General features: G+C 37.7%; 1 protein-coding gene across 5 annotated transcripts in view; it reads right to left on the reverse strand.

Moving 5' to 3' along the window:
- The window catches only part of CMKLR2 (chemerin chemokine-like receptor 2), a 167,748-nt gene that overhangs the window by 80,692 nt on the left and 72,903 nt on the right, over window positions 1-14,153 (reverse strand). The window contains exon 5 of one of the 5 annotated variants that reach the window (XM_053698644.1): window positions 947-1,056. The exons of the other annotated variants lie outside the window; for them this stretch is intronic. The gene's annotated coding sequence lies outside the window, so the exon portion shown is untranslated. The remainder of the gene's footprint in view (window positions 1-946; window positions 1,057-14,153) is intronic. 5 annotated transcript variants of the gene reach the window in all.

Genomic DNA, 14,153 nt, shown 5'->3' on the forward strand with positions numbered 1-14,153 from the left:
TTTGGCATTCAGTTGGCATAAAGAAAGTGAAGGAACATGCCTTACAATGAGACAGCTAAATTAGGTATATACATCAAAATCCTATAGTGGTACCTAGTGTATATTGGCTATGTTGTTAAATAATTACATTAATGAAGAAGAATTTACGTAAAGGTGGCAGAATAACTACCACAATACTTTATACTAATACTTAATAATTAAAATCCAAATGAATTAGGGCATGTCATGTTAAACAACTTTCTAATTTACTTTTATCATCAAATGTGGTTTGTTCTCTTGGTATTCATTGTTGACAGCTAAACCTAGGAAGGCCCATATGCTAATTTCTAAGCCCTTGAAGGCCGCCACTTATCCGGATGCATTTGACAGTTTCCATAGCTAGATGGCGTTAGTTCATGTGTATCATATAAATAACATTGTGCTCACGTGAAGTTATTTAAGAGTCAGCACTAACTGCCTGAAATGCAAGTCTGTCAAAAGATCTGAGATAAGGAGGCAGTCAGCAGAAGCTTAGATACACCGTAATTACAGAGGCAAAAAGTATATTTCTATAACAGTGTTGGTTATGCAGAACTGAGGAATGGTAAATAAAGGGATTATCTATCTTTTTAAACAATAACATTTTTGGTGCTTACTATACCTTTAAGCTTAAATGGTCACTAAATACAGTAGTATTGAATAATTGACAGATACACAATAAAAGGATAATGCAATATCACTGTCTTATAATGTGCAGTAGAATATTTTCTGGCAAATTAATAATAAAAGTCCCTCCCCCTATATCATGTTACAGTCATCAGCCAATCACAAAATACATATACAGTAGTTATAAAGATGTCTGCACATCCTCAGTAAAAGAGCTGGACCCTCAGAAAGTGTGCATATAAAAAATGTTTTGAAAATGGAAGTATATTGGAATTATTTTTTTTTTAATGGTATGCTTTACCTGAGTCTTGAAACTTTGTATGATTTTAGTGGCACTTTTAGTTTAACGATGCATGCTTGACCCCAAATACTTTTAATGCCCGTATAGAATTCCACAGCTCACTCATCACACTTTAAAATAAAGGGAAACCAATAGTTATCTGTAAATATGACAGCATTTTGCTATTACAAAAAAGAATTAACTATACAGTAAAGGAGCATATAAACAATGTGACTAAGCAACTAGCATAAAACCACACACTTGCCAGTGCTTTGCTAGGCCACCTGATAACACAAAGCTATAAATTGTTTAAACGTTGGTATCACAGACCTATCCCATTTCTAACCATCAAATATTACTGTTCCAAGGAACCCAAGGCAAATTAATAACTAAATATACATTCCTCAAGATCTAAACTGAAGCCTATACTGCAACAATGCTCATTGGGAAGAACAAAAGTTTTGAGGGTGGTATTTGTGCAGCGTGTTTACCCCAGCATGCTGAAACCAGCTTTATTCCATGTATCTTTTCCACCTTCCCTTAATTCCCTGATTTTGACCTTCCACCAAAGGAAAATTTATAAATCAGGATGATGAGATTTATGTTTCTTTTTTTTTCTTTTTTTTCAGGCTTAAGCAGCTGTAATGTTGCAAGGTTAATAATCTAGTTTTAAAGATAAATATGTGAACCAACACCCTTATTTTTCATAAGATGGAAAAATGCATTCCATTTAAATTTGTCATTTCTAATTCTGTTTTAAAATTTAAAATAAGGATGATGGTGGAGATTCAAAGAGGGTTTATAAATTAAACAAATGTAGGTGATCAGTCTATAAATTTGGTTAAAACCTGTACCAGTACATAAATGTAGGAGCCAGACACATGGCTTATATATATAACACTGCACAAGTATCAGTTTATCTGGTTTTACTAGCATTTATAATTATGTGTTTGAGTAAAAGATAACATTTTTATTTTATTCTATAAACTACTGAAAACATTTCTCCCAAATTCCAAATAATAATATTGTCATTTAGAGCATTTATTTGCAGAAAATTATATCTGGTCAAATAACAAAAAAAAGATGTACACCTAGATTACGAGTTTTGCGTTAGGAGGGGTGCGGTGCAAACGAGCAGTTTAAGCTCACCGCTCACTTACAGACAGCGCTGGTATTACGGGTATTTAGAAACCCGGCGTTAACCACAAAAAAGTGATTTCCCCATAGGAATCAATGGGGGAGAGCCGGCTGAAAAAAAAACCTAACAACTGCAAAAAAGCAGCGTTCAGCTCCTAACGCAGCCCCAATGATTCCTATGGGGAAATAAAAGTTATGTCTACACCTAACACCCTAACATGAACCCCCGAGTCTAAACACCCCTAATCTTACACTTATTAACCCCTAATCTGCCACCCCCGACATCGCCGACACCTACATTATAATATTAACCACTAATCTGCCGCTCCGGACACCGCCGCCACCTACATGATAGTTATGAATCCCTAATCTGCTGCCCCCAACATCGCCGAACCCTACATTATATTTATTAACCCCTAATCTGCCGCCCCCAATGTCGAAGCAACCTAACTACATTTATTAACCCCTAATCTGCCGCCCACAATGTTGCTGCCACTATAATAAACATATTAACCCCTAAACCTAAGTCTAACCCTAACCCCCCCCCTAACTGAAATATAATTTTAATAAATCTAAATAAAATTACTACAATTACCTAAATAATTACTATAGAATTCTATCAGCCAATCGGATTTAAGGTAGAAAAAATCCCATTGGCTGATGCAATCAGCCAATAGGATTGAAGTTCAATCCTATTGGCTGATCCAATCAGCCAATAGGATTGAGCTGGCATTCTATTGGCTGATTGGATCAGCCAATAGAATGCAAGCTCAATCCTATTGGCTGATTGCATCAGCCAATAGGATTTTTTCTACCTTAATTCCGATTGGCTGATAGAATTCTATCAGCCAATTGGAATTGAAGGGATGCCATCTTGGATGAAGTCATTTAAAGGAACCTTCATTCTTTAGTCGGCCGTCGTTTGAAGAGGATGCTCCGCGTCGGATGTCTTGAAGATGGAGCAGCTCCGCGCCGGATGGATGAAGATAGAAGATGCCGTCTAGATGAAGACTTCTGCCTGTCTGGAGGACCTCTTCTGCCCAGCTTGGATGAAGACTTCTGCCCATCTGGAGGACCACTTCTGCCCGGTTGGGTGAAGACGTCTCACGGTAGGGTGATCTTCAAGGGGTTAGTGTTAGGTTTTTTTAAGGGGGGATTGGGTGGGTTTTAGAGTAGGGTTGGTTGTGTGGGTGGTGGGTTTTAATGTTGGGTGGTATTTGTACTTTTTTTTTACAGGTAATGCCCCGCAAAAGGGGCAATTAAGGGCTATTTGTAATTTAGTGTAGGGTAGGGCTTTTTTTATTTTGGGGGGCTTTCTTATTTTGTTAGGGGGATTACAGTAGGTGTAATTAGTTTAAAAATCTTGTAATTATTTTATTATTTTCTGTAATTTAGTGGGGGGGATTTTCGTACTTTAGATAATTTTTTTTAAATTGTAATTAATTGTATTTAGTTTAGGGAATTTATTTAATTATAGTGTAATGTTAGGTGTACACCTAATTATAGTGTAGTGTTAGGTGTAATTGTAACATAGGTTAGGCTTTATTTTACAGGTAAATTTGTCTTTATTTTAACTAGGTAGTTATTAAATAGTTAATAACTATTTAATAACTATTGTACCTAGTTAAAATAAATACAAAGTTGCCTGTAAAATAAAAATAAACCCTAAGATAGATACAATGTAACTATTAGTTATATTGTAGCTATCTTAGGGTTTATTTTATAGGTAAGTATTTAGTTTTAAATAGGAATAATTTAGTGAATTGTATTAATTTTATTTAGATTTATTTAAATTATATTTAAGTTAGGGGGTGTTAGGTTTAGGGTTAGACTTAGGTTTAGGGGTTAATACATTCAATATAGTGGCGGCGACGTTGGGGCGGCAGATTAGGGGTTAATAAATGTAGGTAGGTGTCAGCGATGGTAGGGCCTGCAGATTAAGGGTTAATAATATTTAACTAGTGTTTGCGATGCGGGAGTGTGGCGGTTTTGGGGTTAATATGTTTATTATAGTGGCGGCGATGTCCAGTTCGGCAGATTAGGGGTTAAAAATTTTCTTTTAGTGTTTGCGAAGTGGGGGGGCTCGGTTTAGGGGTTAATAGGTAGTTTATGGGTGTTAGTGTACTTTTTAGCACATTAGTTAAGAGTTTTATGCTACGGCGTTGTAGTGTAAAACTCTTAACTACTGACTTTAAAATGCGGTACCAGGCTTGACAGGAGAGGGTCTACCGCTCACTTTTGGTCAGACTCGTAATACCGGCGCTATGCAAGTCCCATTGAAAATATAGGATACGCAATTGACGTAAGTGGATTTGCGGTATTTCCAAGTCTGGCCAAAAAAGTTAGCGGTACACCTGTAACTTTAAGACTCCAGCGGGCGTTAAAAAGCAGCGTTGGGACATCTCAACGCTGCTTTTTAACCCTAATGCAAAACTCGTAATCTAGATGGTAGTGTTTTCCGACCTCGAATAATGCAAAGAAAACAAGTTCATATTCATTTTTAAAAAACACAATACTAATGTTTTAACTGAGCAAAAGTTCAGAAATCAATAGTTAATATGGACTAATCCTGATTTTCAATCACAGCTTTCATGTTTCTTGGCATGCTCTCCACCAATCTTTCACATTGTTGTTGGGTGAATTTATGCCACTACTGGCACACAAATTCAAGCAGTTCAGCTTTGTTTGATGGCTTGTGACCATACATCTGCCTCTTAAACACATTACAGAGGTTTTCAATGGGTTTCAGGTCTGGAGATTGGACAGGCTATGACGAGTTCTGTGTAGGTTGGAGCATTGTCCTGCTGGAAAGAAAAATCCTCAGAGTTGGGGAAAATTGTCAGAGCAGAAGGAAGCAAATTTTCTTCCAGGATAACTTTGTACGTGGCTTGATTCATTCACTCCTTCAAAAATATAAATCTGCCTGATTCCAGCCTTGCTGAAGCACCCACAGATCATCACTGATCCTCCGCCAAATTTAACAGTGGGTGCAAGGCATTGTGGCTTTTAGGCATCTCCAGGCTTACATCTAACCATTAAATGACTAGGTGTAGGGCAAAGATGAAAATTGAAGATGACCTAGAATAAGGCAGATTTATCTTTATAAAGGATGCATGATTCAAGCCATGTACAAGTTCCCCAACTCTGAGGATTGTTTTTTTACAGCAGGACAAAGTTCCGTGCAACACAGCCAGGTCAATCAAAGAGTGGATGGAGGACCACCAGATCAAGACCCTGTCATGGCCAGCCAAATCTCCGGACCTGAACCCCATTGAAAAACTCTGGAATTTGATTTAGAGTAAAATGAATGGGCAGAAGCCATCAAACAAAATTGAGCTGCTTGAATATTTGCACCTGTAGTGGCAAAAATCACCCAACAGCAATGTAAAAGACTGGTGTGCATAATATATTTATTTTGTGCAAATTACAACAGCATTTAACTTTTCTTTTAATCATAGAAAAGCATGAAGAGTTTACAATGAAGAATAAAAACGTTTGTTAATTTTTAAACAACTTCTGCCCTTAAGAGCAGCATCAGTGCTAATTAAAAAAATAATAATAATATTACTTATCTCTCTTGAACTGTCTGTCAGCACTGTGTATTGTATAAAGGGCAAACTCAGTGCAGTGTCAGAGCACCGGACTACTTGCCACAATTGGAGGATGCAGCTGTCAGTAAACACAGAGCCCCAGTTAGAGCATTGAGGCAGGAACAAGCCCAATCCATGACATCATGGCTGTCATGGTTTCTTTGTAAGTTCTTCCTGCCGAGGGTTAGAGTTTAAAACAGATGTAATGTATATGAGTTGTTTGTTGTGAGGCCCCTGCTATAAAATATGTGTGTCTCCCACAGTTCCTACACCTATAGGCCCCTTCAGCACTTGGGGCCTGGTACCATTGGAACAGAAATGTCTTGTAATTACAGACATTTACTGCCCTTTAACATTCTGCACAATATCATATCTATGTAGTACTAAACAATTGAGCTTGTCCATTGTAACCATACTTTAACAATCCTGTAATGTGAACCATCACATAATTCACGTCATTATCCATTTTATATAAATTATTAAAACAAAAGCTAAAATAAAGAATATATACAAAAGGATAATAGAAGCCTAGATAGATTCAATAAAATTAAAAAATTGCACATTTTTAAGAATGTGTGAGAAATGGTCCATCTTTACGAAACAATATGTAAAACTGTCAAGGTATTTAATCCAAGGCAGAATGCTTTAGTTCAAATATTAAAGTATATCAGCAACAATGCCATGGAATAGGAATGGATGTGCAGGCCCAGGCTGAGCATAGGGCATACAGGGCATTTGTGCCAGACCTGTTGCCTTAGCCCCGCCCATTATCCAGCATTGTTATTTGTCATGATGCACCTGCCTCTCACCGCCTTGCTATGTCTGTGAGTCAGGTTAGGGCCGTTCACGCCAAATTTAGGTGCCTGTTATTTTGCATAACTGAGACTACACAGGAGGAGGTCCTTTAGTGCAGGCCCTGGGAGCGCTCTGTGAAGAAGATGCGGCTCTCCAGCTCTCCAGCGCTCAAAAGGTAATTTTCACCTGTAGCTTAGGAACATTTACGTTCGTTTTAACAAAAACAAATGTAAACGTTCTTGGAATATTCTGTATTTGTTTTAAAAAACAACAACACATTTTTGCTGTTTTGTTTTTGCTGTATTAATTATTTGTTTCAGGTGCAATTTTTAAAAGTTAAAGGGACATAAAACCCAAAAAAGTTCTTTCATAATTCAGATAGAGCATACAAATTTAAGCAACTTTCCAAATTACTTCCGTTATCTAATCTTCTTCATATTTATGTTATCCTTTGTTGAAAAGCAAAAAGTTCAAGAGTGTGCACGTGTCTGCAGCACTATATGGCAGCAGTTTTGCAACATTATACATTAGCAAGAGCACTAGATGGCAGCACTATTTCCTGTTATGTAGTGCTCCAGACATGTAAACTCTAACTATCTAGGTATCTCTCCAACAAAGAATAACAAGAGAACAAAGTAAATTTGATAAAATTGGGAAATTTTTAAAATTGTATTCTCTGGGGCCTATTTATCATGATGTGAGCGGACATGATACGATATTGCGGATCATGTCCGTTGCACATCGACAAATGCCGACAGCATCTGCTCTCAGCATTTATCATTGCACCAGCAGTTCTTGTGACCTGCTGGTGCAATACCGCCCCCCTGCAGATTCGCAGCCAATCAGCCGCTAGCAGGGGTTGTCAATCAACCCGATTGTATTCGATCGGGTTGATTTCCAGCAATGTCTGTCTGCGGCCTCAGAGCAGGCGGACAGGTTATGGAGCAGCAGTCTTTAGACCGCTGCTTCATAACTTGTGTTTCTGGCGAGCCTGAGGGCTCGCCAGAAACACAGGGCATCAAGCTCCGTTCGGAGCTTGGTAATTCGGCCCCTCCATCTGAAACATGAAAGAAAAATTTGGGGTTTCATGTTCCTTTCATTTCCTCTCAGTATAGTTTATAGCTGGTTTAAAAGAAGTACAACTAGTTTTCAAAATGTTGCTAAAAAAAGTATTTTCAAAGTGAATAATTAGATGATCATTAGGTAGGCTTAGGCTTGTTATTCCTTAGAATGCAGTTTTAAGGAAATTTCTGAAGGAAAAGAGAAAGAGGATGCTAGGTTCATGCATTAAACATCAATGGGCCCCAAGGCAAAACCTGTGGCAGGGCTCCTCATTTCAATAGTGCCCTTTCTGGCTGTTTGAAATCAGTAGCAGTAGAGTGAGGTGGGATACTTCTATGTAATCATGAGTTATCCTTTTCCCTTGGTTAGTCTGCACAACAACATATGCACTGCAACCTTCCTTTTCAAAAATAGTGCCAGTTTTTCTGTACAACACTGTGACTGCCATCTTGGAACCTCTGCCACCATATTTAAAAGGCAAATCCATACATTTCACTTCCACTGTGAGCCCTGTTTTGCAGGGGACAGGAACATAGAGAGGCTGATGCACGAAGCATGTGAAACCCAGGCTCCATCAGGACTCCTGTAGCAAAACCAACTACAGGACCAGATGGGCCCCTAGAGGTGCAAACCCGGTCTCATCCGAAACCTCTGAGAGCCATATAGTTACACCCCTACATCTGCAGCATAATGTCAGTTATACCTGTGATACCTATTGTGGCGGAAAAATGAGGAGACATATAGATTAATTGTGGAGAAAAGCTACACACATTCACACACACATACATATATATATATATATATATATATATATATATATATATATATATATATAAACATACACACAATCCCGATTCCAAAAAAGTTGGGACAGTATAGAAAATGCAAAATAACAAACAAAAAGAGTAATTTGAATATTAAAGTCACCCTGTACTATATTATTATTTAATGTATTTTTTAAAATATTCACTAATTTCAAATCTTATGATTCCAACACACTCTATTAAAGGGAGTGCTCCTAATCTCAGCTTGTTACCTGTATAAAATACCCCTGTCCTCAGAAGCAATCAATCAGATTCCAAACTCTCCACCATGACCAAGACTAAAGAGCTGTCTAAGGATGTCAGGGACAAGATTTTAGACCTACACAAGGCTGGAATGGGCTACATCGCAAAGCAGCTTGGTGAGAAGGTGACAACAGTTAGTGCAATTATTCACAAATGGAAGAAACACAAAATAACTGTTAATCTCCCTCGGTCTGGGGATCCATGTGACATCTCACCTCGTGGAGTTTCAATGATCATGAGAACAGTGAGGAATCAGCCCAGAACTACATGGGAGGATCTTGTTAATAATCTCAAGGCAGCTGGGACCAAAGTCACCAAGAAAACAATTGCTAAAACACTACTGAAAATTCCTGCAGTACCCGCAAGGTCCCCCTGCTCAAGAAAGCACATGTACAGGCCCGTCTGAAGTTTGCCAATGAACATCTGAATGATTCATAGGAGAACTGGGTTAAAGTGTTGTGGTCAGATGAGACCAAAATCGAGCTCTTTGACATTAACTCAACTCACCGTGTTTGGAGGAGGAGGAATGCTGCCTATGACCCCAAGAACTCTTTCCCCACCGCAGGGGCGTATTAAGGCATAGGCCAACAAGGCCGGTGCCTAGGGCAGCAGATTTTTAAGGGGCAGCAGAATTTTGAGTCCCTAGGGCCACTCTACTGAACTCAGGGCCGGGTGGCTAAATCAACCAATTACTAATGACTTAAATGGTTGACCCGGCTATTGCTATCCTATGGGATTGTATGTGGGTGCGCATGACGTGGTGACAGTGGAGGCAGAGCTCACTTGCGCAGCCTGGCCTGGACTGAGAGGGAATGCGGTATTCTTCCTGGCTCCACCGCGTGATTGAGACTTACACAGACTACACAGTGCAGTGTGCACTACAACGTGACCACTGTGAAACAGCATATGCCTTTCTCCCTTCAATACATCTTCATTAAGCATTAAAATACTTAAACAGATTAGTCACTAAATACTTGTACATTTACTGTTTGTCTATCTGTCATACATGCAAAGAATAAGTATTTATTGCTGAATCTATACAACTATGTGACTTAAAACACAACTGAAAATATGTTGTATGCATTTAATACATTCAGAAACAATACAAGTATATACTTTATTATGATTGTATCATGAGACTTTATCCCCTAGGATACAATTCCTAAACCTATCATAACTACTGTTGTATTTTTTAAGTACTTTTAAAGGCCAGTTTGTATATTCATTACATATTTATCCAAGCAGATATTTTGCTTAAATAACTGTCAATCACCAAAGAAGATGTTTAAGGTTAAACAACTACCTACTGACAAACTATCATACAGTGAAGGATATTTTTTTCTGATATAAACACTTTAATCATCTGACTTGCAAAATAATGTCTTAATATATATATATATATATATATATATATATATATATATATATATATATATATAGAGTGTGTGTGTGACCAGAGTGAATGCAAGCCCTGGTGAACATCTACTTAAAAAGACATTATTTTTTTTATTTTTTTACACTCTGCCCCAAAAATATTATGTCTAAAAAAAGGCCTTAAACCTGGGTGGGAGTGAGGGGGGGGGCAGCAGAATTTTGAGTGCCTAGGGCAGCACAAAACTTAAATACGCCCCTGCCCCACCGTCAAACATGGAGGTGGAAACATTATGCTTTGGGAGTGTTTTTCTTCTAAGGGGACAAGACAACTTCACCACATTAAAGGGACAATGGATGGGGTCATGTACATGCAAATCTTGGGTGAGAACCTCCTTCCCTCAGCCAGGGCAATGAAAATGGGTCGTGGATGGGTATTCCAGCATGACAATGACCCAAAAACACACAGCCAAGGCAACAAAGGAGTGGCTCAAGAAGAAGCACTTTAAGGTCCTAGAGTGGCCTTGCCTGTTCCCAGACCTTAATCCCATAGAAAATCTGTGGAGGTAGCTGAAGGTTCGAGTTGCCAAACGTCATCCTCAAAACCTTAAAGGGACACTGAACCCAATTCTTTTCTTTTGTGATTCAGATAGAGCATGCAATTTTAAGCAACTTTCTAATTTACTCCTATTATCACATTTTCTTTATTCTCTTGGTATCTTTATTTGAAATGCAAGAATGTAAGTTTAGATGCCGGACCATTTTTGGTGAACAACCTGGGTTGTCCTTGCTGATTGGTGGATGAATTCAAATTCAAAAAGTGCTGTCCAGAGTCTGAACCAAGAAAAAAGCTTAGATGCCTTCTTTTTCAAATAAAGATGGCAAAAGAACAAAAAAATGATAATATGAGTAAATTAGAAAGTTGCTTAAAATTGCATGCTCTATCTGAATCACGCAAGAAAAAATTTGGGTTCTAACTCTCTATTTAATCCAGAGTGCTCTAATGTGCCAAGCTTATAAATCCAGAATGATTCCCATTGTTTTAATAAACGTTCTCTATCACCACCACGATGTGGTCTATGTACACATTCAATTACCTGAAACCTAAGTTGGTTTATCGCATGACCCATTTTTAAGAAGTGGTATGCCACTGGTGCAGTAACTTTTTTCATACGTATATTACTTTTATGTTCAATTTTCCGATCGTGGATGCTACGGGTAGTTTCACCAACGTAACTCCACCCACAAGGGCATTTAATTACATAAATTACAAAGGCAGAGTGACATGTAAGGTATTCATTAATATTATATTTATGGCCAGTGGTTGGATGGTAAAACATAGATACTTTAATAAGGTTTCCACAACAGGAACAGCCTAAACAAGGGACACAACCATTACTCTTCTTTGTAATATAACTTTGAGTATTCTCTTTTCCTACTAGTGCCAATATCAGCCCTAACTAAATGTTGTTGCAAATTAGGTCCTCTTTTACACGCCAGCATAGGGGTATTTCTGAACTCTACCACTTCAGGATTACATTTACTTAAAATGTAGCAATGTTTCCTAATGATTCTCTGGATAACACAACTTTGGGCATTGCATTCAGAAACAAAAATCATTCTTTGGCTATTTTTTTTTATCTATTTCCTTTTCTTAGAGCATAATAAAGACTGTTTTGGGGTAGATAGGGCAAATTGTTTCTCATTTTTAATAATGGTCTCAGTGTAACCCCGCTCCAAAAACCTATCTCTCATCTCATCTAATCTATAATTAGAAAACTCTTCATCAGATACAATCTTTCGGACCCTAAGGAATTGACTTCTAGGGAGTGCTTTAAATAAAGAGGGAGGATGGGCACTATCATAGCGTAAAAGACTATTACGATCAGTTTCCTTTCTATGTAACGCAACTTGTAAAACCAGATTTAGATTTAATAATTCTAGTGTCCAAAAATACCATGCTCTCTTCACTCCATGATAACTTAAATTTAATGTGACTTGTAGTGACATTCAGATCATCAACAAAAGCCAACAGGGATCCAACGTCGCCCAACCAAATGCCAAAAATATTGTCGATATAGCGCCACCAACAGGCGCCATATCTATTAAATAAATCATGAGAAAAAATAAATTTCTCTTCATAAACATTCATAAAAATACTAGCATAATTGGGGGCGACGTTGGATCCCATGGCTGTACCTTCCACTTGCAAGCAATAATCATCTTCAAACAATAAGTAATTACAATATAGGACCATTTCAAGTAAATGGATAAAAAAATGAACCTCAGTGGAGTTATATTTACTATCAATGCTAAGCACCAGTTTAACAGCACCTGAACAACTTTCATGAGTTATGGACGTGTAAAAACTTTCCACTTCAAGGCTGAATAGTAAATACTTATCAGTAGATAGATTTAATGTATCAATCTTCTGCAAAAAATCACCTGTGTCTTTTATAACTGAAGTGGATAATTCCACATACGGTCTTAGTATCTTATCCAAGAATATTGAGATATTAGTAGTTACTGAGCCATTGCTGGAAACAATAGGGCAGCCTTATTGGCATCTTTATGCACTTTCGGGAGAGTGTACAGTATAGGAGTACAAGGATGTTCTATATTCACAAATTTAAACACTTCTTTGTCAATTATATCATTAGATAAAGCATTACAAGAGATACATTTGATCTCTTTTTGTATCAAAATTACAGGGTTAAAGGAGAGTTTTTTTATAAACGTGCGTAGCACTAAGCTGTTCTCTTATTTCATCAGTATAGTATATTCTATTTAAAGCCACAATAGCACCGCCTTTATCGGCTCTTTTGAAGATTATATCACCTTAACACCCACACTGGAAAATGATCAAGAAAAAAAGAAACATCAAGAATTTAGATACCCATCGTTTAGCAAATATGTTGCCGAAAACAACACCACCTGATTGGTGGAAAACCACACACCCCTTCTCATTACGTCATAGGCAAAAAATCAGAACAGTTCACTACACTAATACTAAGTTATCTAATCGATATAATCTGCATAACGGAAAACAATCAGCACAGCACAGTGGCCTGGCTAAATACAACGCAAACACACAATCAAGAACTAATCAAACTTGTCTCAATCGTCAAAAGCCAACACTAGTTCCCACAAACATAGCCATCCAAAGCCTGTATGCAGTTGTCATAGCAATGCCCAAACTGAATAACGGAGGGCCAATCTGACAACGGGGGTCGTGGTCATACCCCTATCGCTATTTCTCCTATAAATACACAACTCAAGACGCTACCAAAGGGCATACGCTGCAGACAAGATGCGTAATCACGTCATTACTAAGCAGCTGTCAGCTAATCACCATAAAAAAAAAATGTAATTGTGACATGTGTGCAATTGTAGGAAACCTCAAATCCCGAATATACAATCGGTAAATAAACCAAACATTATAAAAATCACATAGATTAAAAAGGGGGCATGTGCACACAACATTGCTCAAAACACAACCCATGTATAACACAGCTGGCCATTGGAGGGTAATGGCAACTCCTACCACATCAACGCCTCAATAGAGAACAATCACACCAAACTCTCTATAACAGGAATATCCAAAAAGTAAGTCTGTTCTAGCCGGTCCTAAAACAATAGGGGTTCACAAACCAAGAGACCGAATCATGACATAATAAAATCTAATTGTAGGGCAAGTGGACGTATCTAAAGCGAGATGACTCTCCACATATTGAGAATGTCTAATCCTGGGTGCCAAAAGAAACACCTAACATCATAAAGCCAACAAAAAAATATAAAGCATAAACTTGAGAAACAAAAAACAAATGTTAAAAACACATGTAAGAAACAAATAATTGGTGTGCAAAGGCCATAAGATCTATTAGAGCATATATTCATATTTTATCCGTCATGGACTAAATATAGATGTCGAAAGACAAAGACAGCAGTACCTAGTATCACACTAGCAGAAAAAAAGACACCTAGAGTAGGACACCAAAATAAACAAACAAACAAACAAACAAAAAATGAATCCAGTGGGGTGCCATCAATGATGCGAATAGATCACCACAGAGTCAATAAAAGGGGATAACCAAAAAGTGCAAAAAAAAGGAGACAAATGAGCAAGAGTGAATTAAAATCAAATAAAAGCAGACATGACAAAAGTAAAAAAATACATACATAAATAGCAGTTCACAACAACTGAAG

This window comes from Bombina bombina, chromosome 1 (genome assembly GCF_027579735.1).
Source record: "Bombina bombina isolate aBomBom1 chromosome 1, aBomBom1.pri, whole genome shotgun sequence".
NCBI classification, from domain to species: domain Eukaryota; kingdom Metazoa; phylum Chordata; class Amphibia; order Anura; family Bombinatoridae; genus Bombina; species Bombina bombina.